The sequence below is a fragment of the Apus apus genome, chromosome 10 (assembly GCF_020740795.1).
Source record: "Apus apus isolate bApuApu2 chromosome 10, bApuApu2.pri.cur, whole genome shotgun sequence".
Taxonomy (NCBI): domain Eukaryota; kingdom Metazoa; phylum Chordata; class Aves; order Apodiformes; family Apodidae; genus Apus; species Apus apus.
The window spans coordinates 5,521,647-5,543,752 of record NC_067291.1 but is presented as its reverse complement, the minus strand read 5'-3'; the positions used below and the strand labels follow the sequence as shown (position 1 = coordinate 5,543,752).

Below are 22,106 nucleotides of genomic sequence, written 5' to 3'. Positions count from 1 at the left end.
AGCAGGCATTAGTGCTGTGGTGGGGCAGTTAGGTCTCCCACTGTACCATGTAGCAAGGCAAGTCTGGTGGCATTGGGGTGATGTTGAGATCACACCCTTTCATTTCATTTAATGGAATCACAAGGATAAAGGAAACCCTGCTCTTTTAACGTTGGAGAATGTTACCTTTCCAACATCCTGGACAAAACAAGCACGATAGACATAGGAGGCTGTATTTGCATTCCTTCCCCTTGTTAAGTTTGTGCTCTTCCTACTAGTTTCTTCTTTTGCCAAAGTGTGTAGCTCTGGAAGGTGTCACCTGGCACATGCCTGCTACACAGAGAGCCATGAGTGCTCCTGAGCCCACCTGTCAGTACAGCCTGGCTGTGCGGGTGCAGTGAGAGGGAAGGGAAGAGGGGCTGGAGTGTGTTGTGTTCTGGCTGTGCACAGCTGGCACATGAATCATCAGGGACTTGTACCATCTGTACAGATGAGAATCTACTGTGTTACAGAGAGTCTTTATCAGAAATAGGGGCTGGGAAGAACATCACAAAGCTATGACTATTCTGCTGGTGTGAATTTAACTTTTGAAAGACAAACCTCATATGGACAGCCTGACCACTTCCAACAATCACATTCTCCAGTTTGTCCAATGCATAGTTGATAAATACTTGATTTTCTAGATTCTGATAGTTGGATAAAACTTTAAAAAGTGTGTAACTTATTATGGTTTTTTAGATCTAACAAAACAGAGTTCCAAAGTCCTTCTCAGAGCTTCAGAATTGCTTTTTCCATCCCTCTTCATCAGTACTCAATTTCTTTGACATTTCCTGCATGGCACCTATCATGTTCTTTACATTCATTTTTGGTTCTCTGTTGCTTTGTGTATTAATTTTTTGAGGTAATTTCCATCTAAGCTTTCTCTGTCAGTCTCTGGCCCTTTCATCTGTAAGCATTTATTCAGTTAGAATACTTAGATTTTATCCTAGCCATTAATTTTCAAACTATTTTTTGAAGATTAGCTAAATTAAATGATTTTTGCAATTAGTGTCAAATTAATCTATAATGGAAGGTAGATAACAGCAGAGATGGAGTCTCTTAGATTTTGACAGATACCCTCATTGGGTTTAATGTTTTGTATAGTATCTCCTTAAGTGAGCAAAGAGCTTACCTTGATGACTTCCTCCTCTCACACCTAGGCTGCTGGCCACGTAGAAATAATCTCTCTGATTATGAGGAAAACTCTCTTTTTACACTCTGTGGAATTTTTCTGGATTCTGAGAGGGAGGAAGGGTTGTTAACTCTGATTATATTAAAAAACATGTTTTGCCATTTTCAAGCCTTATCTCTAGCACTTGAGAGTTAATGGTTGGTGAACTTCCATGGATTGTAACATATAAAGTCTACCACCAAAAAAAAAAAAAAAAAAAAAAAAAAAAAAAAAAAAAAAAGTAGAGTTGATTTTGTAGAGATAGGTGTGAAACAAACCAAATTATCAGTGTAATCAAGTGAAATCTGGAATAGTAATCTCAGTAGGCAGACAAGTGTAGAGAAGGAGGCTGGAAAGGGGATAGATAACAAGACAGCTATCTCAGGATCACTAGCTGGATCAACAAAAGTTTGGTCTAACATACCTTGATATCTTAGCACTTTGTCATTTAGGCTCATTAAAATAAAAGGAAACAAACACACTGGTACATCTATTAGGCTCATTGGCATGTTTGGCTATAGACAAATCTGTGCCCAAAGTGCTTTAATTTGAGGTACCCGATTCTGAGCAGACTTTCCGCTCTGACCTGTGATTGAACTCAGCTTGACTTTCTCTAGTGATTAAATGCTTAATAAGCAGGGACATGGCTTATTCTGGAATCACATGGCACCACTTAAAATTGATTGGGTTAAGACAAAACTTTTTGTGCCTGATCTGGCCCACCTGATCTCAGTAACAGTTTTGTTTAAAGTGATTCAGGAATAGATGAAGAATTTCTAAAAAGTGTATCTGAAGTTAGAGAACACAAGCTGTTCAGCTGTAGTAGACTTAAGTATTTCTTTTGGAGGAGCTTTCCTTGTGTACTCTGTAAACTTACTTTAGACTTGGTCATATCCCACCAGTCTGGCAAAATTCTTACAGAATGCTAGTAGAGCTAGTGAACAAAAAACAAAAAGCCCCAAGAAACCAAACCCCAACCCCTGCTCCAACTCTAAGCATTAGCTTAAGTCATCACAAGTAAACACATAAACTTTGAGATCCTAGGATTAAACACAGAGGATATGCATGGGTAAAGTTAAAGAACTGAAGTCCTTAAACTAGGGGTAGTGAAAACTTCAGCAAGCAAACAAGATCTTACCTTTCTGCATGTATAAGAGCCCCAATTTCTGATGCATTTTGGCTGCTGCTGCACTGGCTGTTCAAGTTACAAGCGTATCTGCACCCTTCTGGCAAAGGATAGCAAGCTGCAGAACAAAACATTCCCTGTTTATTTTCTACTACAGTTTTACAGCCTGTCTTACCACCACAAGTTGAAAGCTGTGGCAATTTAAACTGAAGAATTACATTATTAGGTTAATGAGTAAAGCCTCTTATTGGTGGCTCTACCATGGAACCAGCAACAGAAGCAGTGGTCCTGCTAATGATTCCTCAATTGGAGATAATTAATCAAAACCTTTTGGATGCCTTTGCAATCAAAACTGACATATAGAAAATGTGTGTTATTTTCAGTTCTGCAATTTTCACGACCTTGGCCAAGGAAGATCACAGTCTAAGGTGTGGTTCCTTATTAGTCCCATTCATAAACAAACGACTATAAATTCTTCTGAGCAAGGATGATATTAAGCTGTTAGTTTGCACAGTGAGGCCTTGGCTTTATCTGGAACTACTTAATGTTAGTGTAGTAGAAATCAACAATACCAAACTATCGATGTAGGGATCATTTAAATTCAGTGTTAATGATATTTGTTCAGCTATAGTCAGTGTATGAAGCTCACAAACGAGGCATAGTCCCAAGCCATTGAAACTCCTCTGAATATCCTCTGCAATATTTAAGCCTTTCAATTTACTTAATGTTGAGCTGAATGTGTGAGCTCTGCAACGATTAATGAGATCTCTGAGAATAGGGATCTCTCCCTCAAATACTGTTGCTTTGTCAAGTTTGCACCTAAATGCTTTCAGAGACCTAATTATCATTTGTGGGCATCAGTCTGTTCTCTCACACACTGTGGATCTCAAGTTCAGTAGAAACAGGGTAGATACAAGCACAGCATTTTGCAGCCAAGTGGTGACATATGAAATTAAATCAGACCTATTTGTTGGCTAGAACATTGGGAAGGACGAGATTTTTCCTGAAAATCATTTTCCATCACTACTATTCACCCTAGGTAAGCAGAAATCAATATGTATTTGGCTAGATATGGATTTTCTCAAAGGCATGGTCAAATAAAATGTGAAAAGCAATGTCACACATAAAAGTGTTGGGGCATCACAGGCACTGTAAGAAAATAAAGAGGCAGGAAGAGACATGTCCGTTGTGTCCCACGGTCTTCAGTTTATCCCCCAAGCATGCAAAAAACTAAGCAGCCAGACAGAGCCTTGTACAGTGGAGAAATCTAGAATATTGTCCTCAGTTTCCAGGGCGTTTACAAACTGCTATTACTAAATATGACTCATCAAGATTAAAAAAAGAAAAATAATGTAGTCAGAGCTGTTGTCAAGTCACTATTTAATGTTACTTTCTGTATTTGCTGTGATAAGCACTAAAATTTGCACACTCCTTGATAAATCATTGTTTAGCAGTGTCTAGAGGGTCCAGTAAATGGTTTGAAATTGCTACAATATAATAAATGGTTATTTGATAATGAATGAAATTGTTTGAAAATACTGTTAAAATGTCAAGTTTTAACATATAGAACATTAGTCAAAAGGAGTGCAAACATGGAAACCATAGTGACACTATAAATATACTGCAACAAATGCATTTATTTGTACAGGGCAAATAGTAGGTGCTGTATACAAACCAGTATAAATTGATATATTAAGTTAATTTCAATCTGTGAAAGTAATTGCATTGGTTTAACTTATTTAACTCTGCTTACAATAATATTTATAGCAGAGCAAGAAAGTAAAGAAATAAATTATGATAAATAGATAAAATACATAGGAAATGGGAATTGTTTTCCAGTTTAATTACGCTGTCACATAAAATTATCACAGAAATACACTACGCCAACAAGAAGAATACATTAAAATCCCATTATGCCACACAGAGTTGGCTAGCTTTTGTTGCTGTTTATTCTATAAACAGCTTTTAATCTTTCCAGCTATAATGAAAAGTTAAACTTTGTAAAAAAAATGTAGTGGTGAAAAAAGGAGAATACAGGCTGTGCCAGTTGATGGGTTACCCTGCAGGATGATGCTGGGAAGCGAGAGTGACATACTTTTCACTTCAAGAATAAATCTGGCCACATAGTAAAATGTAAAGGGAAAAAATGCCCACTCTGAATAAGTAATTGTCATTTTTTTTTTCCTCAGACAAAAATCTAACTGGTGAGTTTTTGTGTGGCTGTAGCCTCTACAGAACATGTTCACAGATTGTGGTGATGGGCCCTGCTATAAATATAGTAAGAGCAGGTGCAGCAAGCAGGCAAAATATTATAATAATTGAACTTTTTTTTTTTTTTTTCCAAGCCACATTTTTCTGGTTTCAAACTGCAGTTCATCTTATGATTTCTTTTATATGATGAAGAGCATGAATATGTGTGGAATCTGCTTTCAGTGTCTTGAGCTGAACATCAAATAACTGCCTCACCTGAGGAAGAAAGATGCGTGTATTTTTCTGAAGGGGACTTAATTTTTTTTCTTCTCTATTTTTTTTTTTCCAGAACAGTTGAGGTTTAGTTTGTTTGAAAATAGTAATCTGCTTAGAATACAGGTAAAGAACACTGTACTTAGTGCTAATAATATGGCTGCATTATTTCTTCTCAATTATATAATAAATTATGTTGTGGTTTTAAATTTGCAGCTTCTAAAGCTGTGTGACTAAGTAGGAGCTGGTGCTTTACTTAATTAAAAAAAAAAAAAATATTACTGTTTAGGGTTCTAGTAAAAATCTGGAGAATATAATTCTTCAGAGACTTCAAATTCACAGGAAAAAATTTAATATAGGCTTCATTAATTTTTATATTATTATTTTTAAACCTAGTTAACGAATCTTAACGAATCTTTAGCATCTCTTTGACAAGGTAAGATAAGCAATACACTGAATAGAAGGGAAAGCTCTAGAATATTAAATACCTGTGAAGAGAATACTATGTGCAAACTGAAATCCCTAAAGGTTCCAGCTTCCAGTGTAAGATGAGATTTAGGTCAACAAAGATATTCCTAGTACTTGTCATACCTGAACAAATTAAATGAATGGACTTGCTCCAAAACTTGATTCTAGCTCTTTAAAATTATGCGTATGCTGTAAGAATGATTTTTTAAAGCTGTCTATTGCTATAAAGAAACAGCTATAACTAAAGTAGGCTATCATTAGACTTTGGAAGGGATCGTTTATTATACTCCAAAATGGCCTGTTATTTACAGTTCTTATTAAAAAAATTGAACGTGGAATGCATTCAAGTTTCACCAAAGTTGTAATACTTTTAATGTGCCTTCTATCAGTAGCAAATGATTTTTTGGCTCACAGGAATGATTTATAGCCTTTATACTATCTCATGTGCACTTCAAAAGCACAAACACTGAAAACATAATAGGAATGTTTATGCAAATCAGAGACAACCACCTTAATTCTCTTTTTTTTGTCATGTTCTGATCTTAACCCATAGTATTTCCAGTGACGCATGTACAATTACCTTCCTTCGGGCTTTTTTTAAAGGGGCTGATGACTTTAGCAGTCAAAAATTTATCAGCTAAAGCCTGAATTTTATATATATATATAAAATCTAGCTATGCTGAAAGCTACTGCGCATTTTCAATAGCCCCAGACGTCCCCCTTGAAATATTTTCAGAACTGGAGACAAAAAGTATGACAGCTGTAACTATTTCTCATTAAAGATCTTTAGAATGAGCTGCTATAATTGTTGGAGTTTGCACACTATCATTATGAAGACGTATAAAGAGATATGGAAAATAAATACACCTACTCCTAATTAAAATTTATTTTAGGCTTTGCCCTTTATAAATTGCTCCACTATAATTTTTGCTTGGAGAGTTGCGTTTAAACAAATTCAAAATCAAATTTTACCAGAATCAAATCTCATCTATTTTTAGCAAGAGCCATTAACTTGGCTTTGATTTAGTTGTTGTCTGAGGTTTGCATTGTTGTAAACATTTCATGCAGCAGTACAGGTAATATCCATTCAAAGGGAAGAAAAGAAGAAAAAGCAAGCTAAGTGATCCTGACTTATGAAAAGACAGCCCAGAACTGAGTGATGTCATGAATTACTATTTTCATCTTATTAGTTGAAGTCATTTAATATCTTTGGAATATTATCTTTCTATGGAAGATGGAGGAAATTCAGAATCTTTGCATCAATAATTTCAGACTTGAGACTGATGCACATTCTTACGCACCTTTTCAGAATGAAGTACTGTTCAAGCTAACAATTGACAATAATTAAAATTAGAAGTATCACAGTAATAAACAAGTAACAGTGTTTATTACAAACACAGAGCGGGTAAAAAGAGAACTAATTACATCCATCAGATTCACTTACTGCTATTTTCCTTCATGCAGAATGTTTATCAACAAAACTGTGCAGAAATACTCCACAAAAATGTCCTAAATTCAGAGACATCCTGTAGGGTCGTTTGCACTTCCCCTTAATTATGGCTCCTTGGACTACAGTCTGTTCTCAGTCGAGTCAATAGAAACACAACATGAGCAGAATTCAGGCTCTTGGGCCACGGATGAGAGTCTGAAAGTCACTAAGTTTTGGAATTAAATGGAGGTTTCACTTGAAATTCCAGCAGTGGTGATTTTGTGCCTCTTCAATTGAGCATAACAGAAATAATGCATAACTTGAAAAGCATTTTCTGAGGTCTGCATTTGTCACCCTCATATGGCAGGGCATTAATGCATCTTTCCATCATATTTTAAGTGTTCATACTTTCACCAAGAGCATAGAGACCCTCAAACCAGGACACCCTCTTATCTGTGAACATACTCCTCAAAACACAAAGTACTAAACAGAGGTAAAAATCTGTTTCTCTTGCTAGTTCTTTCATTTTCTAGAAAATTAAACTACGTATGTACAGAATTGAGAATTCCTTAAAAGAAAGGCAGTGTGGGAGTTGGGATTTTTTTTTTGGTCTTGAAAAATCAGGAAATTATCAAATTACCAGGATCACTACAACAAGGGAAAAAAAATTAAATGTATCTTTTTACCTTCAGAAGACAGGGACAGAACTGAGTCTTTATAACTGAGGAACTTGTTCCTAAAACAAGCCTTCCACACTGTCACTGAAGTAGAATATGGAATTCCTGTATGTTTTTCCAGCATGTACCATAAGTTGTACTCAGATCTCCAGCGTTGTCTGTCCTGGACTTGAAAGTGTTTTTACCAAACCTAGGAGAAAACAAAAGAGCCAAGTGAGTCAAGACTGTGTACCAGTTAGTGTGCTGTAAAACTGAAGGGTTTTACTGCTGTTGCTGACTAATAATTTGGGACATCTCTTTGGTAAATGGGACCCAAAGTAGTCCCGTATAAAGGCCTCAACTCAATGTAATATTTAATTGAGAAATCCAGTCAGAAGCAGAAGGGCCATTGCTGTGCCTGGGTCTCCCAGGCTGTGGGCACCTTGCTGAGTTATGGCCAGCACAGTGAGTGACCTGAGTTACATGTGATGTTGTTGTGAAGCCTTTACAGGTTATGTCACTTGGGCTATGGCTGAGCATTTCCAGTCCTGGAAAAGTCTGTAAAGTCTATGGCTTCCTTTTGCCACAGGCTGAGAATATTGTGCCTGTGATACTGTCTTCTGATTTGTCAGCTGTGCATTGATTAAGATAGACATGAGCCATATGCTCCTGAACTAAGCTGTTAAATGGATTTTTGGGGAAGTTCAGCTGTGAGGAATTTTACAAGTGGCAGCTCAGATTTTCCTTTGAACTGCATTAGCCATAAATATGGATTATTCCTGTAGGTTCTATATATGAAGAATTTGATCTGCTTTAAAGGTTCAGCAGCAAAATATGAACATAAATATTTCCCAGCCAGATAAATGAGGAACTTCAGTAGAGACATTTTGATCATGTGACTTAATCAAAGTACACAAATAATTAAATATTTCCACCCGTCTGCTTGAAACTTTTACCATTATATAAATATATACATACATGTAGGTTTACATAATTATATACACCCAAAAAAATACTGCAAATTTTGACAGCTTAACTAGGTCATTTTGTTTGAATAGCAAAGCAGCAAACAGGTTCTTAAGCAAAAGGATAATCCAATTCCATTGCTAAAATCTAAAGTGAATGTAGTGTGCCCTACTATTTGTGAATAACATCTCTCTGAAAATATTAATTTATTAATATTATTGAGCAGGTGACCACTCAGTGCTTAATAGGAGCTAGCAATTAGTGTATGTAAATCAACTAAGACAGCAGCATCTAAATTGCAGTTCTGCATAGGGGAACAGTTAATTTGTAGGAATACATGTTTCCAGCCCAGATTTTAAAAAGTCACGTTTTCCACTGCTGAAAACCTCAATACCTATAATATTTGTTGCACATTTTATGATTATTTTTAATGCCCCTGCAAACACATGTAATAAAATGCTAACAAACCATCATCCATTATTTAATTATGTTTATCTAGACAGATAAAGTGGGGGGGCGGGGGGGAAGCCTGTGGTAAAAAATATTGTTTCCCATTTGGCAAACACAGACTAAATTTACAGCTTAATTATTCCTTGTATTGCTGTAGAAATATTTTCCTGTTAATCATACTCAGATCTAGAGTCAATTTTTATAAAAAATATGTTGTAGAATATTAAAAATATTTTTTGTAGTGAGGTTTAAAAAGTATGTTGACTCCCAATCAAATCAACTTCCCCTCCAGTAAGGGATTGAAGTATTTTCTGAGGTTTCATTGGGAACAACACAGGGAGTTTATCTGACAGTGATGAAACACCTCCTATAAGGCAAGACAAATATCTTGGACAATAATGTTGTAGTTGCCCTCAGAAACTTTGCCTATGGAAAATATCAGAATAATCCATCTTAATTAATAAAAACACCTCTATTTTTCAGCAACCAAGCACAAGAAAAATAGAGGTCATTTCCAGAAACCTTTATTCATGAGAATATCCCACTAAATTCCAAAAGAACACTTGTGTGCACGACATGCCCATGTGATTAAACACTGCAGTTTCTCTCTTGATGTGTTTTTCAATGCTCCATGAGATCTTTTTCATTTTAAATCCTTAAAAAGTGTTTTTTTCAGTACTGTTTTTTTAAACATTAAGAAAAAACTCCTCACTATGAGGGTGGTGAGACACTGGCCCAGGTTGCCCAGAGAAGCTCCAGATGCCTCATTCCTAGAAGTGTTCAAGAGCAGGTTGGATGGGGCTTTGAACAACTGGTATAGTGGGAGGTGTCCCTGCCATGCAGGGGGGTTGAATGTAGATGATCTTTAAAGTCCCTTTCAACCCAAGCCATTCTATGATTCTAAGCTGAATCTGTGCCAATCACCACAGAATCAACTAGAAATGAAAAGCAAAATCAGAAATTGCATCTTGTATCACACTTGACTCTTCTTGCAAAGATATCTTAGGAAGTGCTTACTGAGAAAAATCATCACCCATTCTTCATAGTATGTTCTTTGGCAGTAACTGAACAAAACCAGTTACACTGAACTTGCACAGTAACCCCATGAAAATACTGCCTTTTAATGCTGAAGCTTAGGGTCTTATAAGTTAAATTTGTGCATCAGTTAGCTGCATTTGAACTAGACAGGTTGTCAAAAGATTGTTTGGCATATCTGCCTTGGCTCTAGCCAGCTGTGATTTGATTAACTCCTGTGTTAAGCAGCTAATAAACTGCTTTCTGCTAAGTATTTAGAAGTATACCATGAAGATTTTCTAAATTCCATTTCTCCCAGACTACCTTCCAAACTTGGCACAAAGCCTGCTTTTGTTGCACAAACAAAAAAAACCCCAAAAAACAACCCACATCAACATTTTAAAGGGTGTCTGAATTCTGGATATGCATTAATGAAATACTTCTCTTGATTCTTTTTTTTTTTCCTGAATTTTTCATATTTTTTTCCTGACATGGGAATAAGCTGTAGGTTGTTAAGCACCAGTAAGAAAAATAAGAAAAAAATACTTTATTTAGAAGGGCTGAAAATCTGTTCAGTGATGACACACCATAAGTAGAAAAAGCTTAATCCAAAAAACTTTACACAGATATTGCCATGATCTCATTTATCAGCATCAGTAAAATGCTGAGTTAGTTGTTTTTTTGCATAGATTTGAATCTATACTACCAGGTCATTGATGTAAACTTAGAAATTTACTACTTTACTACTTGCCTTCCGTTTTTGGACATAAGTGTAGTTCTTGGGTAGCCTGTTATGAAATATGAAACAATTACCTATATTAGTAGTTCTTGAAGACATCTCTGTGTTGAAACAGATTATACTCGAAGAAAAACAGCTGAAAAATTTTTTGGTTTTTTCTTCACAAATTATCTGTAAGAAACAAAGCAAATACTTATTTCTATGGTTTTCTACAAATCATCATGTTACAATGAAGAATCTGTAACAGCACAGAAGTAATAATACTGAACAGTCACACCGATGTACTTAAAGAAAAAGGTGTTACTTGGGTTTTTTTCAAAGTTATTATGTCAGCAAAAATTTTGGCATACATGAAGATACAGTTTTTAAAAGGTGCTTTTAAGGACTTAGAAAGACTTGTGTTTCCTTCATGGGAATTAGCTGTATCAGTGTAAAAAAATTAATACTGATGCCTATCAACATGAAGGGCACTTTTTTTGCTTTTCATTAAATCATTATAAAGCAGCAGGAGCTTTTTAATTTATTTTTATTAAGGTAGAGACATGCCCTAAATGAGACCCACTTTTTACATCAGAATTGTTTTAATGCATTTTCTTAAATCTGCAGTAAAAATGGTATTTTATTTATTTTTTTAAATCTGAAAAGTGACCTTTCAGGAGAACTGCTTATATACTGGATGATAGGACACACAAAAAATGAGGAAACATTTGCATTAGGGATGCCATGTATAGACTTAAAGCTTTTGAAACTCAATACAATGTACACTACTGCAAAACACAGATGCCATTTCACAGCCTTAAAAGGATTACTAAAAGATAGCCAACTTTCAGCAAGACAAAAAATATCAAAGTCTTTACTGATCATATGTTCCCTTCAGAGGAAAGCTTTTCCAGACACTGATCAAATATTAAACAGAAGAACAGTCAGAATTGGCTGATAGTAAAATCTGCAATAGCAAAGTCAGAGACCTATAAAACTCAGTGCTTTTTAAACCTGGCCAGGAGGGGAAGAGGAGTTAAAAAGCAGCAGTCCCTGACAAGCTGTTAAAAAATAGCTAAAAATCTTTCTCCTTCTCTGAAGGAGTGAACTTAATATATTAAATGAGGACAATACAAACCTTTAATACATTAATTTGAAAAGCTGAATCTTTTCTCCCCAAGTTAAGTAGGTGTGCAGACATTGCAAACCTGATTTAAGTCATAAGAATGATAATTAGGGTCGCTCTACAGGAAAGCTCTTAATCACACGCTTACAGAAGTCGATCGCTTGAAATACCTGCCTAAGCACCTTCCTGAAATGGGTCTTCCTAGGCTTTAGTTAACTGAAGATGATCATATGAAAAGTATCTGAACAATTTCATGCCTATTTCTAAGTCTAGACAAACATGAACTCTCATTTTTTTACTTAGTTTTCACATGTAAAGGACTTCCTTTAACTGTGGATTTCCTGGTAATAGAATTTTTCAGCTGATGACATCTGCTGAAGCATCAAAAAGCTTATGAAACGTCATTCACTACATGTGATGTCTTAGAAAAGCTGTTTTAAAGGTGCCATGCAAGCCCAAAATACTAGAACATCACATTTAAATAAAAATTAGCTATCCGGAAAAAAAAAAAAATTAAATCCTCTTCTAGTGAATATTGACTAGTTAATAGCATCTAAGACTTAAAAAAGCTTCTTCGACATTTCAGAGTCTCATAAAAATTCTCCTGGCATATTTAAAAGGTAAAATCTGTTATGTTTACATTGATGATACAATTTTCTCTTATGACCCAGATCAGCATTTAGTGAATGTAACAGCTGTATTATGAGTATTGCAGTCTCTGAGCTTAACTCTAGATCTTAAAAATGAAAATGCTACAGAATATAGATTATGTAGCATATTGTGTCAAAAACAAATTTTGCTGTAGACCAGGTAAGTGGTCTTTGTTTGTGTATCTTCTGTGCCCTGAAATACGAAGCAAATCCAGCAGTCTTGGGTTTACAAATTGGTATCTTCTATATACTCTAGTTGTCTACCTTTGAAGAGCCTCTTACTAATGTTATGGGGCACAGGAAAAAAAACACATCAGATGGACAGATGAGCACTCTTTAAAACTATCAAATTAATAATCTTGTGAATAAGGCCTGCTTGTTCAACACCTACTTGGTAAATGCTACCAAAAGGGCATTATTCCACCAGGAAATGTTAGCTCAGTGAAACCACCGTGTTACATGCAGGTCAGCTCGAGCTCTGGCAGTGCAACTGCAGACCCCAAATCCTCCAACAGGCTATTTGAAATGCTGGTGGTCCAGATGCAGATGCTGAGGTGCAGCCAGGAAATAAGGATACGAGATGACCAGTTCATGACCAGTGATTCTACAAAATATATGACACATACAAAAAAATGTATGAAGCACATTTAAAAATACTCTCTAATGGTTCTGTTGGTTCTCAATGGAGTGGACACCAGCCAGGGGCAGGAGATCTGCAATATCCATACTACTATCTGCAGCTGCATGATAGTCTCTCTTCTCACCCACAGGTCAAGTCTGGTATGGAGGTTCTATTCAGATCGGGACGCTCACAAGAATCCAAACTACTGAGAAAGGTAAACATTTTATATTCTGGATCACTGGTTGAGTGCATGTTTTTATTAAGGTTTAGGATAAGACTATCTGCATAGACCCAGCGGTTCATCAAATGTTCTAGGTATCATTGGGTTTGTCAGGTAACTGTATGTGAGTAAACCTCCTGTACTACAGGACAGTCTTCCCACAAGAAATTTTGGTGAGATGGCTAGAGCTGGATTCATTTGGTGTATTGTATAAGTATCCTGTAGGAATATATTGTGTATTTCTTCAAAACTGGAAGTCCTTCACACTTAGAAGTACAATCTTGCTATTTAAGGGCTGTGCTGGAAGAAAAAGTCAAAAGTGGCAGAGAAAAAGGACCCTCACATCTTACTTTACTCCCTCGTTTATCTGGTTAACAGATGATGAAAGCAGATGTAAAAAACAAACAAAACAAATCAAAAAGCCAAACCACACCACAATCCCAGGGTAATGCCAGGAATGGAAAGAGCAGCAGCAGCATGGGCTACTGCTTCTTTCTCCCACTAGCAGTCAGATAACAGATTCATGATGTGTTTGAAAAATGTTACAAACAAATCCAGCTCCAGCCATCATAGGAAACAAAACCGAAAGAACATTTTTCTTTCCTAACCAATATCCCTTCTGGAATGTCTTGGAGAAAAAGGCAGGGTAAAGTCTTCCCTGAGCTGCCAAGGAACTAATGATTCCTGGAGTCTATTAATAACTGCCCTTCCATCCCCAGACTAAAGTTAGGTGCTAAGTTATGCAGATTTAGAATGAGGAAGCAGAATTAAACTGAACAGTGGATGTTGGAGCTTCCAAATTTTGTCCTTAGTAAGATTTGAAACAGGAATGACTGGAGAGACACAGGTATCAAGATGTTTCATGGAGTAGCTGTAGTCAGAATAGCTCAAGTTATTTAATCTGTTCAATTTATATGCTAATACAAATAGAACAGGATTATCCATTTCATAGCCATATTGCCAGTTATCAAAATAACCAATTTGTAAATAAAATGGAGTACATAATAGCAAAACACTTACACACCGACTTGAAACTAAACCACATTTTTAATAAAAATTTCCTTAGGGAAGAAATATGTCTTTTCACACTCTTATGAATGAATTTTTGCCCCTCTCCCATAAAGGTCAGGATTTCCAATGGAAAAAAAATTGCAAAGCTGCTCTGTGGTACTAATATGAATGCTTTGGAAAAAATGACATCTCTCCTTTACCAGTTGAGAGAACCATGACATAGCATGGATCAAAGCTTAATGTCCATTTACTGTATCTACAAATTAGATCACAAAAAATTATCTTTTTACATCCAATAAAGAATATTACTTTTCAAGCATGAATAATAAAAAGGGAAACTTCTTTCTCAAAGACAGAGGCAATGAACAACCTTTTTTCATCTTTCAGTAGTGTTGCATGTCATAAAATACAAGTAATAGGTTTCATGGACTGTTGGAAAGCTGTATTTTTTGCCTACGTTGTAGGTATATTTCCTTTTAATATTAATTTTAAAATATTTATATTACCTATATTTTTAATAAATAGTAGCATTTGGTATTTGAAACTTATCACTAGATGTGCAGGGGAACCTATGATATATTATTTTAAAAGCTGAGTAGTGCATCCTAGCTCTCAAATGCTGCTGAGAGACTTAGCAGAATTTACTGACTAATGTCAATCTACAGTAATGGAAGGCATGATCCAATATTTGCAAATAGATACAAATTCCTCAGCAGTAAGCTTAAGTAAACTTTAATATTATCAGAAAAAAATACAGAAAAAATGTGTCTGATTTTACAGTAAGATTTTAAAGTAAGATTTTAACGCACAGTGTTGTAAGTTCAGAATGTCTGTTTTGGTGTGGTCTTATCTCAGTCTGCTGCCTGGGAGACAGAGCTCACACATGAAAGACGGATTTTCCACTGCTTGGCAGAAGTTGGAATTCTGAGGTCTCCTTACCTTCAAATTTGATTGTTGTGTTCCTGTGAGCAGGATGGGTGAACAGCAGTGGTGTTAATAAGCTGGCATTTTGAACTTGCCAAGGCTCTACGCTGAAGACTGAATGTAATTGGTCACTTCAGGTAGTGATAAATTTAGAATCAAGGCAGGGGAAAAGAATCATCCGCATTTGAGTGATTTGCACAAAACCTAACAGAGAAAAAATGCCCCATCACTGCTGATGGAGTGAATATTCTATCAAAACTGCAGTCACATTCTGTTCTACTGAGATTAAATTTACTTGCTGAATGTTGTGAAATTTATTTCAGTGGCCTATGACCACCATACATCAGCATCCGACTCCTATCTGTATAAAACAATAAGCATGATCTTAAGGCTGTCTTAAAGGCTGTCTGAGAGATCTGTATTTACTGACATATAACCTGACTAAAGCCAAACATCATTACCCCTGTGACTGATTGGAGGGCAGTCATAACTTAACAGTTTTATTTCCCTTCTACAGCTGAGCTCCTTGACCATGCTAGCTGAGCTGACACGGCATTTCAAGTCTTGTTACCAGCTGAATGGTTCTCGTATATAAAAAAAGGAGGGGGAGGGGAAACTAGAGAAGATAAAGGCACCTCTTCATTTAGACTCTCCATCTTGATCATTGCTGATGGGCTATCAATAATTTCAACTTGGTTAAGCAGCTGGCTGAAGGTTAAATAAATTCTGCCTGGTTGTTTGCATGATCATACCTGAATTCAAGAATTTCAATTTGAAGCAGATTTTTTTTTTTGGCTGCTCCTTGGGAAGTTCTTATAGAGTCAAAGTTAGGCTAGAAAAGAAGTTAGTTTGGTGGAGAAGCACAAGAAAAACATTAAAGTCAATGGGACAAAGCAACCATGCTTTGAAATTTCTGAAAGGAAATCTAAAGGGACAGTACAGGCTTTGTATATGTGTATATTTATATACACACAGACACAGAGAACAATTAGATGAGGACAACATGAACAGAGGTCATTAGTAATCCTCCAGTCAGAATAATTTTGCCCAACTGCTCTAATAGATTGTTAAAACCTAAGAACAGTTATCCAGTGATTCATGAATGAATCATAATTTTAAAAGAAAATAAACTGGGTCATGCCATTTTGCCTGCAATGTGTTCAATTATCTTGCAACTACTATTTTGACATCCAGAGAATTATTTATAGTGCACAACTACCTATGTGTCTCAGCCAGTGTGTGTACCAGTACACTGCTAACAATGCATTCTGTGGACTCAGCATTCCTCCTCCTTGCATCAGCTTTATTGTTTACTTAAGTATTTATTCTTGGGAGTATTCCTGTTTTATTTCAGTACAAGAAACTCTCAGCTCAATATGAATCAAATACACATGCTTTCACATGAAGCTGTAGTAGGGTGATTTTGAAACAAACGGTACTTGTTACTGGGACACAAGGAAAATGCACACTGAAATTTGTCTAAAATAATCAGAATAGCTAGTGACTTACATAGCAGGTGGTGTCTTGTCAAAGGAGAAGGAGAATTATGGTTATGTTTTGAAGACTCATATAGCTGCTTAGCCTCCTAAGAGTCTACTTCTAAAAAGAAAACTCTTAACCCAGGAGGCATAAATCAGATTTACTGCAAGAAAACAGTATGTTTCTTCATCAAATTCCATTTTTCTGTAACAGTCTCTCACCTGTCAATTTTATAATGGCTGCTTGATTCTGCACTGACATTAACTGGGGACGACTCCTATTCCAATCTACATTATGTTTATCTGTTAATCTGATGACAGAATTTGTCTCCTTAGGCAACAAATTTGAGGACCAGAGTCTATCCACCAGCAGGTTTCATAACAGTGAAGGGTAAATTAAGGTGAATTTGTAATGTCTTTGTTTATCAAAAAAATTTAAGTACTTTGAAAGAACTTGAAAGGAGATTTAATTTAAGAGAAAAGGCCATTATAAAAACAGCATCAGATCTCATCCACATATGTCACATAAATATCATACTATCAAACAAGAAAGGTAAATTATCATACATACTCTATAATTGAAAAGTGTATTATACATTAGTGAAGTCACCCATTTATCTAATCATAATCAGTTCCAATAAAATCTCATTTAGGAAAGTTGAATGTAGTTCAGGGTGGATGGTTATGAGGGTATCAGTCATGTGAGTATGCACTGAAACAGTTTTGAAAGATAGTTCTTACACATAGAAATCCAATTATTGCATACCTCATATGAAAGAAATTTACACAGTTATATGGGCTGAAATTATGGCATTCAGAACTAGAAAAAAAAAACAACAACAACAACACCACAAGTATACTGAATAACTCTATTTTAAATAATGATTTAGTTTTGGTTTTTTACTCAAAGAAGATTTTACATTTGCAAGAAGTCATTGCAAGACTAGCATGGAGTTGAATGCTAAGAGTTAGTTCAAAATCAGGTGAAAAATTCTGATATATCATTTGATGGTTCTGATGATGTACAGCTTGGATCCAAACCTCCCATGCTTGGTTTTAGGAATCTTGCCTTTCAGGAGGAGAAATTGTGATTGACCAAAGGTATGCAAGTCTGTTACTAAAGGAGGAAAAGTGCAACCATTTTCTATCACTGCTGCCCTTCTACTGTAGCATTTTCATTAAAATAGCCTCCAGACATGAACAATAAGTGGTTTATGCTGAGCTTGTTGACATAAAAAGACATGAAACAGACTAATTTTGCTACTCATACAGTACATCCTTCCACATGAATTGCAGGAACATATACTGTCTTAGTTTCAACAAAAAATGTCAGTAACTTAATCCAACAACAGAGTAACAAAATCTATAACATGACTACAGCTGAAGAAGCGGTTCATGATGAATACTTAATTTGGTAACACTGGCCTCTTCTAAAATGATCATTAATGATTTTTTCTTCTGTTCCTCCATCTACTGTGCACAGCTGCTCACCTAATCACTTGTATAAACTTACCTTAACTATGGATTATTTATTCTATGTCCATCACTCTTCCAGCAGCAGAAACCTGAGCTATACTGATTTTATCTCTTCTACATGTTCCACAATCTTAACATTTATATTGAGAGTCCCCATTCTATTGTGAGTACATGAGTTCATATGTACTGATGGCATTATTTACATGCAGATACAGTCAAATCACTCTTGAATCCTTCAATAGCATGGAGAATAACAATTCAAACTTCTAAATGTTCATCAAAATGGGGTACAAGAAGTGAGAAAACAAGCTTCACAAAAAGAATACCCATGCTCCCTCTTTAAATTTTTTGGTACTTAAGAAGCTCTAGGTGTAATCCTCCATTGTCCCATATGGTTTTAGGATGGCAGACTGGAGTGTATGTACACACAAAGCAGAACTTTGTTATAAATTATAATAATTATGTGATTGGGCTAAAGGACATAAATCAGAATATCTACTACAATGTAGTTGACAATGTAAGTGCTATATCAACTACTTATTAATTGGCATTTACTAGACCTAGAACAATAACCAATGCAATATTTTAAAGCAGTATGTTAGAGCAGTATCTTAAAGACAGCTTAATTATTAAATAGGGATTGATGTTACTTACCCTACCCAGTGACCCTGGGGTAGCTCCATTTCTCTCAGCCTCTGCGGAGTAGCTGTTCAAGGGGTGTCTCTGCTCAAGAGGAAAATATCAAACACATCCTATTTCTCCAAATTGTTTTCATTTCTAGTGCCTCTTAAATTTGATGAGAAGACAACTCCACATGCAACTCTGTAAGAAGCCACTGTACATTCATTCATTTCCATTCTCAGAAGGGTTGTATTGGACTGAATCACTTTGGTCAAACCTCCCTGTGGTTCTCACATCCCAGCCTTCAGAATAGCTAGTGGCTGACACTTCTGGGAGATGACCTTCGCAGCGCTAAGTCTGCAATCAAACCAAAGGAAAGCTAAGAAACACTACATGTTTCTATCTGACTTCAGACATCCCTCTTCTACTTCTGTCATGATGTGTTTGTGGTTCTACTTGCTATTTTCCTTTTCAAACTATAGAAATGCAGACCATGAGTGGAGGCTTGACATGCCCAGCATTTACTAATACTGCCTACAAAACCTCTGAATCTAAGCCACAGCATTCCATGCTGCTGGAGTTAGCTCAGTGAAGATGCACTCAAAAGACACGTACACTGGGGAAAACTATCCCTCATCAGTTCCACTGCACAGGAACAGCATTTAAACATCTCAATAAACATCACATCATTCTAGTCACAAAACAGTGCAAAAAGGAGATCCAGCTGAGTTCTGTAGAAGATACGCTACTGTTACAGAAAGGTCAAAAAGCATAAAGAGCCAGATGGGCTCATGGCAAGAATTTAAGAGAAGATCAAATACTTCAAGTGCAAAGACTTTTACTGCTGGAGAAGTGTGTCTAAAGAGATCAAGAGGTGACAAGGTGCAAGGAGGAATACCACACCCAATATTCTGTAACTAGAATTTAATTCCATTTTCTGACTCTCTCAACTACTTTAAGATATTTTCTTCTTCATCTCAGCCTGTAAAATTTTATAGCTAATATATTGGTGTGAGGATCAACTCTTATAACAATATTCTGAAATCCCACTGTTTAGTATTTTGGTCATGATTCTGGAAGATGCAGCTTGACAAAGACTATGAAAGACCTCACTTAAAATCTGTGGATACTGTTCACTATGAGAACTCTTGACACCCTCACACCCCACAGAGAACATTTATTTGCCATCCCAGCAGAACATGTGAACTTTAAAGTATTTCATTTTGGAAAAATAATTCTATAGTAGAAAACCCTTCTGTGAAGTTACACAGAAGCTAAAACCTGCTTACTGTTCTTCTCTACCAGTTCATACCATCTAACTTAAACTAGCAGTGAAAAAATTTGACATATGCTGGGTTTTAGCCAGCAGTTTAAATGATTATAAGTGATTTAGTTCATATTTCCAGGCCTCTTTATTAAATACCTCCCAGTTCCATCTTTCCTAATATTTGATCCAGCAAATTTAATGACCATTCCTTCATTAAACATTACAAGCTTTTTAAGACCTTGGCAGTGCTGCATTTCATTCAATAACCTAGTGCTGCTACAAAGTCAACACTGAGTGCCAAGTTAATCCCTCGTGTCCACTAATTATGTCCAGTGCTGCAGCTTCTTGGGTGAGCCTGAATCACTGGGGAAGTGCAGGATTTCCAGGCCAATGGATTCAGCGCTCCAGCTATATCTCATGTCTTGACACTAGATGTCAGCGAAGGGTAATTGTTGTCTCAATTTAGAGGCCAGCCCAGGTAGCTCCTAGCAACCTCTGTTAATGTTTTATAGCAAAGGTGAAGTATAGCTTAATACAAGCATCTGACATATATTACAATAAAAAAGGATATAGTTGTCTAGTGTTTTTAAAGTCAGTCGTAAAAGATGAATAATGACACAGTTTAAAACTAAAAGACAGCTGCCAAGCTGAATGGCTGTGATGGATGTCTAAACACCCAGTGTAGAGAAAACCTGCTCCCCAGAGACCACCATCCAAAAAATTAATTACTACGATTCAGCATCTTTAAATGTGCCACTTAATATACTGCCACCATAATTAAATTTCCAGCCCTGTGACCTTGAGACCATTTCCTGAGATAATAAATGAGATCAAGGTTTAATCGAGGCAGATGTAAGTAGAAACTGTTCAAGGAAGCACAAAACCATCACGATGTAGTCAAGGTCAGGAAACAAAAACCAAGTGAAGCTGCGAATCAACACTAATTGCTTTCTTATGATAAAATATGTTTATTTTAATTTGCTTTATTTGCAAACAACTGTTCCATAGCATACTCCCTGACAGCAGCTTTTAAACTCTAGCCACAGACTAAGTCAGCAGAGGGCATATTTGCCTCCTCGTAGGTATCACTTTTTGTAGCAAATGAAGCCATATTCAGTAGTATACTGAGATCTGATAACCAAGCTCATCACACATCAAACAATACAAAGACAAGAAACAACTGACTGCTTCAGGTACACTCCTTCCTCTCTAATGCAAGAAAAAAAAAAAAAAAAAAGGACAGGCTTTGGGTAGAGATACAGGGATGTGAAGGCTATTTTATATCCTTCTGAAGTCTGAATGATGCAAAGGGTATGGTCTGACTTCCACTGTTGTACTTTACTATAAGCAAAATCAGACACCATCTATATGTATGTGTCTGATAAATACATAAAAAAACAAATAGATAACACCACCATCAATACATAACACCACCTAACAGAGGACCTACTATTTCAACAGAAGTAGTTTTTGGGGTTGTCATGCACAATTCAATGAGTTGAAGTGAAAGAGTCTCTGCAGCTAAGTGAAGACTCCTTAATTATATGCTGTCAGAGAAATTAGAACTAGGTGAAAGTAAAGGCACAGTGTGTGTTTCAAAAAAATTAAGATTTTATACCTTTTTGAGACCAACCTTGTGTAGAAGTAGGTGTCCTTTCATTCCAAGAAGCCTGGAGGGAAAAAACCCCATGTGTTCTGATGCTTAAAACCTCAGAATGAAAAGCACAGAAGCCATCAGGAAGAGGACAGAGAAATGAAACTGTGAAACAATGTAGACAATAGATCTTTAAATAATAGTACTTGGACATACTGTTTTGTAAAATAGGTATTAAACAACAATCTCCATCAATCCTGTCAACATCAAATAGGTTAAATTGTGAACCACTACAAATTCCAAGGTTAAAATGCAACTGATATAATAGAAATAACAGCTGTATCTGAAGTAAATCAAGGAGGCTGGGCTGATATACAGAACCCCAGTGTCAGAAAATCTACAATCCTTGTAGAGAGCTCTGAAATCACTCCAGACCAGTAAGATCAAAGTACAAAAATATGTACCAAAACAGAACAAAATAGAACAGTCCACTAAACATCAAGGATTTGAGACTTCCAATGCCAAAGGAGCTCAGAAGACATGGGGTAGGGGCAGGGGGTGTGAGTGGAAATACCTAGGCTGCTACGAAGCAACATTCACTTCACTGAAAGTTTCCAGATGTAACAATCACAGGGCAC

The 22,106-nt window shown here is 36.2% G+C and overlaps 1 long non-coding RNA gene across 2 annotated transcripts in view; it reads left to right on the top strand.

The window, feature by feature from the left end:
• The window catches only part of LOC127388636 (uncharacterized), a 69,837-nt gene that overhangs the window by 5,019 nt on the left and 42,712 nt on the right, over positions 1–22,106 (top strand). For both annotated transcript variants that reach the window (XR_007890421.1, XR_007890420.1), the window contains one exon: positions 13,026–13,091. This is a non-coding gene — a long non-coding RNA (uncharacterized LOC127388636). The remainder of the gene's footprint in view (positions 1–13,025; positions 13,092–22,106) is intronic.